Below are 13,415 nucleotides of genomic sequence, written 5' to 3'. Positions count from 1 at the left end.
TGAAGGTCCGCTGATTACAGAATGCCTAAAGATGTGCTTCGGAAATTACTACTAGTCTTCCAGTGTACGATCAAAGCGTAGACAGTTTAGAACATTACTCCCATAGAGAAAAGTCCGCATGGTGCTTTTTGTGTTCAATGCCGATGCAATTTTTGTTTTTCATCAACACTCTGAAGGTCCACAGATTACAGAATGCCACCAGATGTGCATCGGAAACTACTACTAGTCTTCCAGGGAACGTTTAAAGCGTAGACAGTTTAAGACATTACTCTCATGGAGAAAAGTCCGCATGCTGAATATTGTGTTCAATGCCGATTCAATTTCAGCGTTTCATCAACACTCTGAAGGTCCACAGGTTACAGAATGCCACCAGATGTGCATCGGAAACTACTACTAGTCTTCCAGTGTACGATCAAAGCGTAGACAGTTTAGAACATTACTCCCATAGAGAAAAGTCCGCATGGTGCTTTTTGTGTTCAATGCCGATGCAATTTTTGTTTTTCATCAACACTCTGAAGGTCCACACATTACAGAATGCATCCAGATGTGCTTCGGAAACTACTACTAGTCTTCCAGGGAACGTTTAAAGCGTAGACAGTTTAAGACATTACTCTCATGGAGAAAAGTCCGCATGGTTCTTATTGTGTTCAATGCCGATTGAATTTCTGTGTTTCATCAACACTCTGAAGGTCCACAGGTTACAGAATGCCACCAGATGTGCATCGGAAACTACTACTAGTCTTCCAGTGAACGATCAAAGCGTAGACAGTTTAAGACATTACTCTCATGGAGAAAAGTCCGCATGCTGAATATTGTGTTCAATGCCGATGCAATTTTTGTTTTTCATCAACACTCTGAAGGTCCACAGATTACAGAATGCCACCAGATGTGAATCGGAAACTACTACTAGTCTTCCAGTGAACGATCAAAGCGTAGACAGTTTAAGACATTACTCTCAGGGAGAAAAGTCCGCATGGTTCTTATTGTGTTCAATGCCGATTGAATTTCTGTGTTTCATCAACACTCTGAAGGTCCGCTGATTACAGAATGCCTAAAGATGTGCTTCGGAAATTACTACTAGTCTTCCAGTGTACGATCAAAGCGTAGACAGTTTAGAACATTACTCCCATAGAGAAAAGTCCGCATGGTGCTTCTTGTGTTCAATGCCGATGCAATTTTTGTTTTTCATCAACACTCTGAAGGTCCACAGATTACAGAATGCCACCTGATGTGCATCGGAAACTACTACTAGTCTTCCAGTGAACGATCAAAGCGTAGACAGTTTAAGACATTACTCTAATGGAGAAAAGTCCGCATGGTGCTTATAGTGTTCAATGCCGTTGCAATTTCTGTGTTTCATCAACACTCTGAGGATCTACAGATTATAGAATGCATCCAGATGTGCTTCTGAAACTACTACTAGTCCTCCTGGGAACGTTTAAAGCGTAGACAGTTTAATACATTACTCTCATGGAGAAAAGTCCGCTTGGTGTATATTGTGTTCGATGCCGATTCAATTTCTGTGTTTCATCAACACTCTGAAGTTCCACAGATTACAGAATGCATGCAGATATGCTTCGGAAACTACTACTAGTCTTCCAGGGAACGATCAAAGCGTAGACAGTTTGAGACACTACTCCCATGGAGAAAAGTTCGCATGGTGCTTATTGTGTTCGATGCCGATTCAATTTCTGTGTTTCATCAACACTCTGAAGGACCGCAGATTACAGAATGCCTCCAGATGTGCTTCGGAAACTACTAGTAGTCTTCCAGTGTACGATCAAAGCGTAAACAGTTTAAGTCATAACACCCATGGAGAAAAGTCCGCATGGTGTTTTTTGTGTTCAATGCCGATGCAATTTTTGTGTATCATCAACACTCTGAAGGTCCACAGACTACAGAATGCATCCATATGTGCTTCGGAAACTACTACTAGTCTTCCAGGAAACGATCAAAGCGTAGACAGTTTAAGACATTACTCTCAGGGAGAAAAGTCCGCATGGTGCTTATTGTGTTCAATGCCGATTCAATTTCTGTGCTTCATCAACACTCTGAAGGTATACAGATTACAGAATGCGTATAGATGTGCTTCGTAAACTACTGCTAGTCTTCCAGTGAACGTCAAACCGTAGACAGTTTAAGACATTACTCCCATGGAGAAAAGTCCGCATGGTGTTTATTGTGTTCAATGCCGATGATATTTTTGTGTTTCATCAACACTCTGAAGGTTCACAGATTACAGAATGCCTCCAGATGTGCTCCGGAAACTACTACTAGTCTTCCAGGGAGCGATCAAAGCGTAGACAGTTTGAGACATTACTCCCATGGAGAAAATTCGGCATGGTGCTTATTGTGTTCAATGCCGACGCAATTTTTGTGTTTCATCAACACTCTGAAGGTCCACAGATTTCAGAATGACTCCAGATGTGCTTCGGAAACTACTACTATTCTTCCAGGGAACGATCAAAGCGTAGACAGTTTAAGACATTACTCCCATGGAGAAAAGTCCACATGGTGCTTATTGTGATTGATGACGATGCAATTTCTGTGTTTCATCAACACTCTGAAGGTCCACAGATTACACAATGCATCCAGATGTGCTTCAGAAACTACTACTAGTCTTCCGGTGTACGGTCAAAACGTAGACAGTTTAAGACATTACTCCCATGGAGAAAAGTTCGCATGGTGCTTATTGTGTTCAATGCCGATGCAATTTTTGTGTTTCATCAACACTCAGAAGGTCCACAGGTTACAGAATGCTTCCAGATGTGCTTCGGAAACTACTACTAATCTTTCAGTGTACGATCAAAGCGTAGACAGTTTAAGACATTACTCCCATAGAGAAAGTTCTGCATGCTGCTTATTGTGTTAAATGCCGATGCAATTTTTGTGTTTCATCTACACTCTGAAGGTCCACAGATTACAGAATGCATCCAGATGTGCTTCGGAAACTACTACTAGTCTTACAGTGTACGATCAAAGAGTAGACAGTTTAAGACATTACTCCCATGGAGGAAAGTCCGCATGGTGCTTATTTTGTTCAATGCCGATGTAATTTTTGTGTTTCATCAACACTCTGAAGGTCCACAGATTTCAGAAAGCATCCAGATATGCTTCGGAAACTACTACTAGACTTCCAGGGAACGATCAAAGCGTAGACAGTTTAAGACATTACTCCCATGGAGAAAAGTCCGCATGGTGCTTATTGTGGTCAATGGAGATGCAATTTTCGTGTTTCATCAACACTCTGATACTTTACAGATTACAGAATGCATCCAGATGTACTTCGAAAACTTCTACTAGTCTTCCAGGGAACGATCAAAACGTAGACAGTTTAAGACATTACTCTCATGGAGAAAAGTCCGCATGGTGATTATTGTGTTCAATGCCGATTCAATTTCTGCCTTTCATCAACACTCTGAAGGTCCACAGATTACAGAATGCCTCCAGATGTGCTTCGGAAACTACCACTAGTCTTCCAGTGTACGATCAAAGCGTAGACAGTTTAAGACATTACTCCCATGGAGAAAAGTCCGCATGGTGATTATTGTGTTCAATGCCGATGCAATTTCTGTGGTTCATCAACACTCTGAAGATCCACAGATTACAGAATGCATCCAGATGTGCTTCGGAAACTACTACTAGTCTTCCAGGGAACGTTTAAAGCGTAGACAGTTTAAGACATTACTCTCATGGAGGAAAGTCCGCATGGTGCTTATTGTGTTCAATGCCGATGCAATTTTTGTGTTTCATCAACACTCTGAAGGTCCACCGATTACAGAATGCATCCAGATGTGCCTCGGAAACTACTACTAGTCTTCCAGGAAACGATCAAAGCGTAGACAGTTTAAGACATTACTCCCATGGAGAAAAGTCCACATGGTGCTTATTGTGATCAATGACGATGCAATTTCTGTGTTTCATCAACACTCTGAAGGTCCACAGATTACACAATGCATCCAGAAGTGCTTCAGAAACTACTACTAGTCTTCCGGTGTACGATCAAAGCGTAGACAGTTTAAGACATTACTCCCATGGAGAAAAGTTCGCATGGTGCTTATTGTGTTCAATGCCGATGCAATTTTTGTGTTTCATCAGCACTCAGAAGGTCCACAGGTTACAGAATGCCTCCAGATGTGCTTCGGAAACTACTACTAATCTTTCAGTGTACGATCAAAGCGTAGACAGTTTAAGACATTACTCCCATAGAGAAAGTTCTGCATGGTGCTTATTGTGTTAAATGCCGATGCAATTTTTGTGTTTCATCTACACTCTGAAGGTCCACAGATTACAGAATGCATCCAGATGTGCTTCGGAAGCTACCACTAGTCTTCAAGGGAACGATCAAAGCGTAGACAGTTTAAGACATTACTCTCATGGGGAAAAGTCCGCATGGTGCATATTGTGTTCAATGCCGATGCAATTTCTGTGTTTCATCAACACTCTGAAGATCCACAGATTACAGAATGCATCCAGATGTGCTTCAGAAACTACTACTAGTCTTCCAGGGAACGTTTAAAGCGTAGACAGTTTAAGACATTACTCTCATGGAGGAAAGTCCGCATGGTGCTTATTGTGGTCGATGCCGATTCTACTTCTGTTTTTCATCAACACTCTGAAGGTCCGCAGATTACAGAATGCCTCCAGATATGCTTCAGAAACTACTACTAGTCTTCCAGTGTACGATCAAAGCGTAGACAGTTTAAGACATTACTCCCATGGAGAAAAGTCCGCATGGTGTTTTTTGTGTTCAATGCCGATGCAATTTTTGTGTTTCATCAACACTCTGAAGGTCCACAGATTACAGAATGCCTCCAGATGTGCTTCGGAAACTACTACTAGTCTTCGAGGGAACGTTTAAAGCGTAGACAGTTTAAGACATTACTCCCATGGAGAAAAGTCCGCATGGTGCTTATTGTGGTCAATGCAGATGCAATTTTCGTGTTTCATCAACACTCTGATGGTCCACAGATTACAGAATGCATCCAGATGTACTTCGGAAACTTCTACTAGTCTTCCAGAGAACGATCAAAACGTAGACAGTTTAAGTTATTACTCTCATGGAGAAAAGTCCGCATGCTGATTATTGTGTTCAATGCCGATTCAATTTCTGCGTTTCATCAACATTCTGAAGGTCCACAGGTTACAGAATGCCTCCAGATGTGCTTCGGAATCTAATACTAGTCTTCCAGTGTACGATCAGAGCGTAGACAGTTTAAGACATTACTCCCATGGAGAAAAGCCCGCAAGGTGATTATTGTGTTCAATGCCGATGCAATTTTTGTGTTTCATCAACACTCTGAAGGTCCACAGATTACAGAATGCATCCAGATGTGCTTCGGAAACTACTACTAGTCATCCAGGGAACGTTTAAAGCGTAGACAGTTTAAGACACTACTCTCATGGAGAAAAGTCCTCATGGAGCTTATTGTGTTCGATGCCGATTCAATTTCTGTGTTTCATCAACACTCTGAAGTTCCGCAGATTACAGAATGCTTCCAGATGTGCTTCGGAAACTACTACTAGTCTTCCAGTGTACGATCAAAGCGTAGACAGTTTAAGACATTACTCTCATGGAGAAAAGTCCGCATGGTGCTCATTGTGTTCTATTCCGATGCTATTTCTGTGTTTCATCAACACTCTGATGATCCACAGATTACAGAATGCATCCAGATGTGCTTCGGAAACTACTACTAATCTTCCAGGGAACGATCAAAGCGTAGACAGTTTAAGACATTACTCTCAGGGAGAAAAGTCCGCATGGTTCTTATTGTGTTAATTGCCGATTCAATTTCTGTGTTTCATCAACACTCTGAAGGTCCGCTGATTACAGAATGCCTCCAGATGTGCTTCGGAAACTACTACTAGTCTTCCAGTGTACGATCAAAGCGTAGACAGTTTAGGACATTACTCCCATGGAGAAAAGTCCGCATGGTGATTATTGTGTTCAATGCCGATGCAATTTCTGTGGTTCATCAACACTCTGAAGATCCACAGATTACAGAATGCATCCAGATGTGCTTCGGAAACTACTACTAGTCTTCCAGGGAACGTTTAAAGCGTAGACAGTTTAAGACATTACTCTCATGGAGGAAAGTCCGCATGGTGCTTATTGTGTTCAATGCCGATGCAATTTTTGTGTTTCATCAACACTCTGAAGGTCCACCGATTACAGAATGCATCCAGATGTGCCTCGGAAACTACTACTAGTCTTCCAGGAAACGATCAAAGCGTAGACAGTTTAAGACATTACTCCCATGGAGAAAAGTTCGCATGGTGCTTATTGTGTTAAATGCCGATGAAATTTTTGTGTTTCATCTACACTCTGAAGGTCCACAGGTTACAGAATGCATCCAGATGTACTTCGGAAACTACTACTAGTCTTTCAGTGTACGATCAAATAGTAGACAGTTTAAGACATTACTCCCATGGAGAAAAGTCCGCATGGTGCTTATTTCGTTCAATGCCGATGTAATTTTTGTGTTTCATCAACACTCTGAAGGTCCACAGATTTCAGAAAGCATTTAGATATGCTTCGGAAACTACTACTAGTCTTCCAGGGAACGATCAAAGCGTAGACAGTTTCAGACATTACTCCCATGGAGAAAAGTCCGCATGGTGCTTATTGTGGTCAATGCCGATGCTATTTTCGTGTTTCATCTACACTCTGATGGTCCACAGATTACAGAATGCATCCAGATGTACTTCGGAAACTTCTACTAGTCTTCCAGGGAGCGATCAAAACGTAGACAGTTTAAGACATTACTCTCATGGAGAAATGTCCGCATGGTGATTATTGTGTTCAATGCCGATGCAATTTCTGGGTTTCATCAACACTCTGAAGATCCACAGATTACAGAATGCATCCATATGTGCTTCGGAAACTACTACTAGTCTTCCAGGGAACGTTTAAAGCGTAGACAGTTTAATACATTACTCTCATGGAGAAAAGTCCGCATGGTGTTTATTGTGTTCGATGCCGATTCAATTTCTGCGTTTCATCAACACTCTGGAGTTCCACAGATTACAGAATGCCACCAGATGTGCATCGGAAACTACTACTAGTCTTCCAGTGAACGATCAAAGCGTAGACAGTTTAGGACATTACTGTAATGGAGAAAAGTCCATATGGTGCTTATTGTGTTCAATGCCGATGCAATTTCTGTGTTTCATCAACACTCTGAAGATCCACAGATTACAGAATGCATCCAGATGTGCTTCGGAAACTACTATTAGTCTTCCAGTGAACGATCAAATCGTAGACAGTTTAAGACATTACTCCCATGGAGAAAAGTCCGCAAGGTGTTTATTGTGTTCAATGCCGATGATATTTTTGTGTTTCATCAACGCTCTGAAGGTTCACAGATTACAGAATGTATCCAGATGTGCTTCGGAAACTACTACTAGCCTTCCAGGGAGCGATCAATGCGTAGACAGTTTGAGACATTACTCCCATGGAGAAAATTCGGCATGGTGCTTATTGTGTTCAATGCCGACGCAATTTTTGTGTTTCATCAACACTCTGAAGGTCCACAGATTTCAGAATGCCTCCAGATGTGCTTCGGAAACTACTACTAGTCTTCCAGGGAACGATCAAAGCGTAGACAGTATAAGACATTACTCCCATGGAGAAAAGTCCGAATGGGGTTTATTGTGATCAATGACGATGCAATTTTTGTGTTTCATCAACACTCAGAAGGTCCACATTTTACAGAATGCTTCCAGATGTGCTTCGGACACTACTACTAATCTTCCAGTGTACGATGAAAGCGTAGACAGTTTAAGACATTACTACCACAGAGAAAGTTGCGCATGGTGCTTATTGTGTTAAATGCCGTTGCAATTTTTGTGTTTCATCAACACTCTGAAGGTCCACAGACTACAGAATGCATCCAGATGTGCTTCGGAAACTACTACTAGTCTTCCAGTGTACGATCAAAGAGTAGACAGTTTAAGACATTACTCCCATGGAGAAAAGTCCGCATGGTGCTTATTTTGTTCAATGCCGATGCAATTTTTATGTTTTATCAACACTCTGAAGGTCCCCAGATTTCAGAAAGCATCCAGATATGCTTCGGAAACTACTACTAGTCTTACAGGGTACGATCAAAGCGTAGACCGTTTAAGACATTATTCCCATGGAGAAAAGTCCGCATGGTGCTTATTGTGGTCAATGCGGATGCAATTTTCGTGTTTCATCAACACTCTGATGGTCCACAGATTACAGAATGCATCCAGATGTACTTCGAAAACTTCTACTAGTCTTCCATGGAACGATCAAATCGTAGACAGTTTAAGACATTACTCTCGTGGAGAAAAGTCCGCATGGTGAATATTGTGTTCAATGCCGATTCAGTTTCTGCGTTTCATCAACACTCTGAAGGTCCACAGATTACAGAATGCCTCCAGATGTGCTTCGGAAACTACCACTAGTCTTACAGTGAAAGATCAAAGCTCAGACAGTTTAAGACATTACTCCCATGGAGAAAAGTCCGCATGGTGCTTATTGTGTTCAATGCCGATGCAATTTTTGTGTTTCATCAACACTCTGGAGGTTCACAGATTACAGAATGCCTCCAGATGTGCTTCGGAAACTACTACTAGTCTTCCAGTGTACTATTAAAGCGTAGACAGTTTAAGACATTACTCCCATGGAGAAAAGCCCGCATGGTGATTATTGTGTTCAATGCCGATGCAATTTTTGTGTTTCATCAACACTCTGAAGGTCCACAGATTACAGAATGCATCCAGATGTGCTTCGGAAACTACTACTAGTCATCCAGGGAACGTTTAAAGCGTAGACAGTTTAAGACATTACTTTCATGGAGAAAAGTCCGCATGGTGCTTATTGTGTTCGATGCCGATTCAATTTCTGTGTTTCATCAACACTCTGAAGGTCCGCAAATTACAGAATGCCTCCAGATGTGCTTCGGAAACTACTACTAGTCATCCAGTGTACGATCAAAGCGTAGACAGTTTAAGACATAACTCCCATGGAGAGAAGTCCGAATGGTGTTTTTTGTGTTCAATGCCGATGCAATTTTTGTGTTTCATCAACACTCTGAAGGTCCACAGATTTCAGAATTCCTCCAGATGTGCTTCGGAAACTACTACTAGTCTTCCAGGGAACGATCAAAGCGTAGTCAGTATAAGAAATTACTCCCATGGAGAAAATTCGGCATGGTGCTTATTGTGTTCAATGCCGACGCAATTTTTGTGTTTCATCAACACTCTGAAGGTCCACAGATTTCAGAATTCCTCCAGATGTGCTTCGGAAACTACTACTAGTCTTCCAGGGAACGATCAAAGCGTAGTCAGTATAAGAAATTACTCCCATGGAGAAAAGTCCGAATGGCCCTTATTGTGATCAATGACGATGCAATTTTTGTGTTTCATCAACACTCAGAAGGTCCACATTTTACAGAATGCTTCCAGATGTGCTTCGGACACTACTACTAATCTTCCAGTGTACGATGAAAGCGTAGACAGTTTAAGACATTACTACCATAGAGAAAGTTGCGCATGGTGCTTATTTTGTTCAATGCCGATGTAATTTTTGTGTTTCATCAACACTCTGAATGTCCACAGATTTCAGAAAGCATCCAGATATGCTTCGTAAACTACTACTAGTCTTCCAGGGAACGATCAAAGCGTAGACAGTGTAAGACATTACTTCCATGGAGAAAAGTTCGCATGGTGTTTATTGTGTTCAATGCCGATGATATTTTTGTGCTTCATCAACACTCTGAAGGTTCACAGATTACAGATTGCATCCAGATGTGCTCCGGAAACTACTACAAGTCTTCCAGGGAGAGATCAAAGCGTAGACAGTTTGAGACTTTACTCCCATTGAGAAAATTCGGCATGGTGCTTATTGTGATCAATGACGATGCAATTTCTGTGTTTCATCAACACTCTGAAGGTCCACAGATTACACAATGCATCCAGATGTGCTTCAGAAACTACTACTAGTCTTCCAGTGTACCGACAAAGCGTAGACAGTTTAAGACATTACTCCCAAGGAGAAAAGTTCGAATGGTGCTTATTGTGTTAAATGCCGATGAAATTTTTATGTTTCATCTACACTCTGAAGGTCCACAGGTTACAGAATGCATCCAGATGTGCTTCGGAAACTACCACTAGTCTTTCAGTGTACGATCAAAGAGTAGACAGTTTAAGACATTACTCCCATACAGAAAAGTCCGCATGGTGCTTATTGTGGTCAATGCCGATGCAATTTTCGTGTTTCATCAACACTCTGATGGTCCACAGATTACAGAATGCATCCAGATGTACTTCGGAAACTTCTACTAGTCTTCCAGGGAACAATCAAAACGTAGACAGTTTAAGACATTACTCTCATGGAGAAATGTCCGCATGGTGATTATTGTGTTCAATGCCGATTCAATTTATGCGTTTCATCAACACTCTGAAGGTCCACAGATTACAGAATGCCTCCAGATGTGCTTCGGAAACTACCACTAGTCTTACAGTGAACGATCAAAGCGTAGACAGTTTAAGACATTACTCCCATGGAGAAAAGTCCGCATGGTGCTTATTGTGTTCAATGCCGATGCAATTTTTGTGTTTCATAAACACTGTGGAGGTCCACAGATTACAGAATGCCTCAAGATGTGCTTCGGAAACTACTACTAGTCTTCCAGTGTACGATCAAAGCGTAGACAGTTTAAGACATTACTCCCATGGAGAAAGGTCCGCATGGTGACTATTGTGTTCAATGCCGATGCAATTTTTGTGTTTCATCAACACTCTGAAGGTCCACAGATTACAGAAAGCATCCAGATGTGCTTCGGACACTACTACTAGTTTTCCAGGGAACGATCAAAGCGTAGACAGTTTAAGACGTTACTCTCATGAAGAAAAGTCCGCATTGTGCATATTGTGTTCAATGCCGATGCAATTTCTGTGTTTCATCAACACTCTGAAGATCCACAGATTACAGAATGCATCCAGATGTGCTTCGGAAACTACTACTAGTCCTCCTGGGAACGTTTAAAGCGTAGACAGTTTAATACATTACTCTCATGGAGAAAAGTCCGCATGGTGTGTATTGTGTTCGATGCCGATTCAATTTCTGTGTTTCATCAACACTCTGGAGGTCCACAGATTACAGAATGCCACCAGATGTGCATCGGAAACTACTACTAGTCTTCCAGTGAACGATCAAAGCGTAGACAGTTTAAGACATTACTGTAATGGAGAAAAGTACGCATGGTGCTTATTGTGTTCAATGCCGATGCAATTTCTGTGTTTCATCAACACTCTGAAGATCCACAGATTACAGAATGCATCCAGATGTGCTTCGGAAACTACTACTAGTCTTCCAGTGAACGATCAAAGCGTAGACAGTTTAAGACATTACTCCCATGGAGAAAAGTCCGCATGGTGTTTATTGTGTTCAATGCCGATGATATTTTTGTGTTTCATCAACACTCTGAAGGTTCACATATTACAGAATGTATCCAGATGTGCTTCGGAAACTACTACTAGCCTTCCAGGGAGCGATCAATGCGTAGACAGTTTGAGACATTACTCCCATGGAGAAAATTCGGCATGGTGCTTATTGTGTTCAATGCCGACGCAATTTTTGTGTTTCATCAACACTCTGAAGGTCCACTGATTTCAGAATGCCTCCAGATGTGCTTCGGAAACTACTACTAGTCGTCCAGGGAACGATCAAAGCGTAGACAGTATAAGACATTACTCCCATGGAGAAAAGTCCGAATGGGGCTTATTGTGATCAATGACGATGCAATTTTTGTGTTTCATCAACACTCAGAAGGTCCACATTTTACAGAATGCTTCCAGATGTGCTTCGGACACTACTAATAAATTCCAGTGTACGATGAAAGCGTAGACAGTTGAAGACATTACTACCATAGAGAAAGTTGCGCATGGTGCTTATTGTGTTAAATGCCGATGCAATTTTTGTGTTTCATCAACACTCTGAAGGTCCACAGATTACAGAATGCATCCAGATGTGCTTCGGAAACTACTACTAGTCCTCCAGTGTACGATCAAAGAGTAGACAGTTTAAGACATTACTCGTATGGGGAAAAGTCCGCATGGTGCTTATTTTGTTCAATGCCGATGCATTTTTTGTGTTTTATCAACACTCTGAAGGTCCCCAGATTTCAGAAAGCAATCAGATATGCTTCGGAAACTACTACTAGTCTTACAGGGAACGATCAAAGCGTAGACAGTTTAAGACATTACTCCCATGGAGAAAAGTCCGCATGGTGCTTAGTGTCGTCAATGCGGATGCAATTTTCGTGTTTCATCAACACTCTGAAGGTCCACAGATTACAGAATGCATCCAGATGAACTTCGAAAACTTCTACTAGTCTTCCATGGAACGATCAAATCGTAGACAGTTTAAGACATTACTCTCATGGGGAAAAGTCCGCATGGTGAATATTGTGTTCAATGCCGATTCAATTTCTGCGTTTCATCAACACTCTGAAGGTCCACAGATTACAGAATGCCTCCAGATGTGGTTCGGAAACTACCACTAGTCTTACAGTGAAAGATCAAAGCGTAGACAGTTTAAGACATTACTCCCATGGAGAAAAGTCCGCATGGTGCTTATTGTGTTCAATGCCGATGCAATTTTTGTGTTTCATCAACACTCTGAAGGTCCACAGATTACAGAATGCATCCAGATGTGCTTCGGAAACTACTACTAGTCATCCAGGGAACGTTTAAAGCGTAGACAGTTTAAGACATAACTCTCATGGAGAAAAGTCCGCATGGTGCTTATTGTGTTCGATGCCGATTCAATTTCTGTGTTTCATCAACACTCTGAAGGTCCGCAGATTACAGAATGCCTCCAGATGTGCTTCGGAAACTACCACTAGTCTTACAGTGAACGATCAAAGCGTAGACAGTTTAAGACATTACTCCCATGGAGAAAAGTCCGCATGGTGCTTATTGTGTTCAATGCCGATGCAATTTTTGTGTTTCATCAACACTCTGAAGGTCCACAGATTACAGAATGCCTCAAGATGTGCTTCGGAAACTACTACTAGTCATCCAGGGAACGTTTAAAGCGTAGACAGTTTAAGACATAACTCTCATGGAGAAAAGTCCGCATGGTGCTTATTGTGTTCGATGCCGATTCAATTTCTGTGTTTCATCAACACTCTGAAGGTCCGCAGATTACAGAATGCCTCCAGATGTGCTTCGGAAACTACTACTAGTCTTCCAGTGTACGATCAAAGCGTAGACAGTTTAAGACATTACTCCCATGGAGAAAAGCCCGCATGGTGATTATTGTGTTCAATGCCGATGCAATTTTTGTGTTTCATCAACACTCTGAAGGTCCACAGATTACAGAATGCATCCAGATGTGCTTCGGAAACTACTACTAGTCATCCAGGGAACGTTTAAAGCGT

This window comes from Schistocerca gregaria, chromosome 9 (genome assembly GCF_023897955.1).
Source record: "Schistocerca gregaria isolate iqSchGreg1 chromosome 9, iqSchGreg1.2, whole genome shotgun sequence".
NCBI lineage: Eukaryota > Metazoa > Arthropoda > Insecta > Orthoptera > Acrididae > Schistocerca > Schistocerca gregaria.
The sequence above is the reverse complement of the archived record's forward strand: the minus strand, read 5'-3'. Positions refer to the sequence as shown.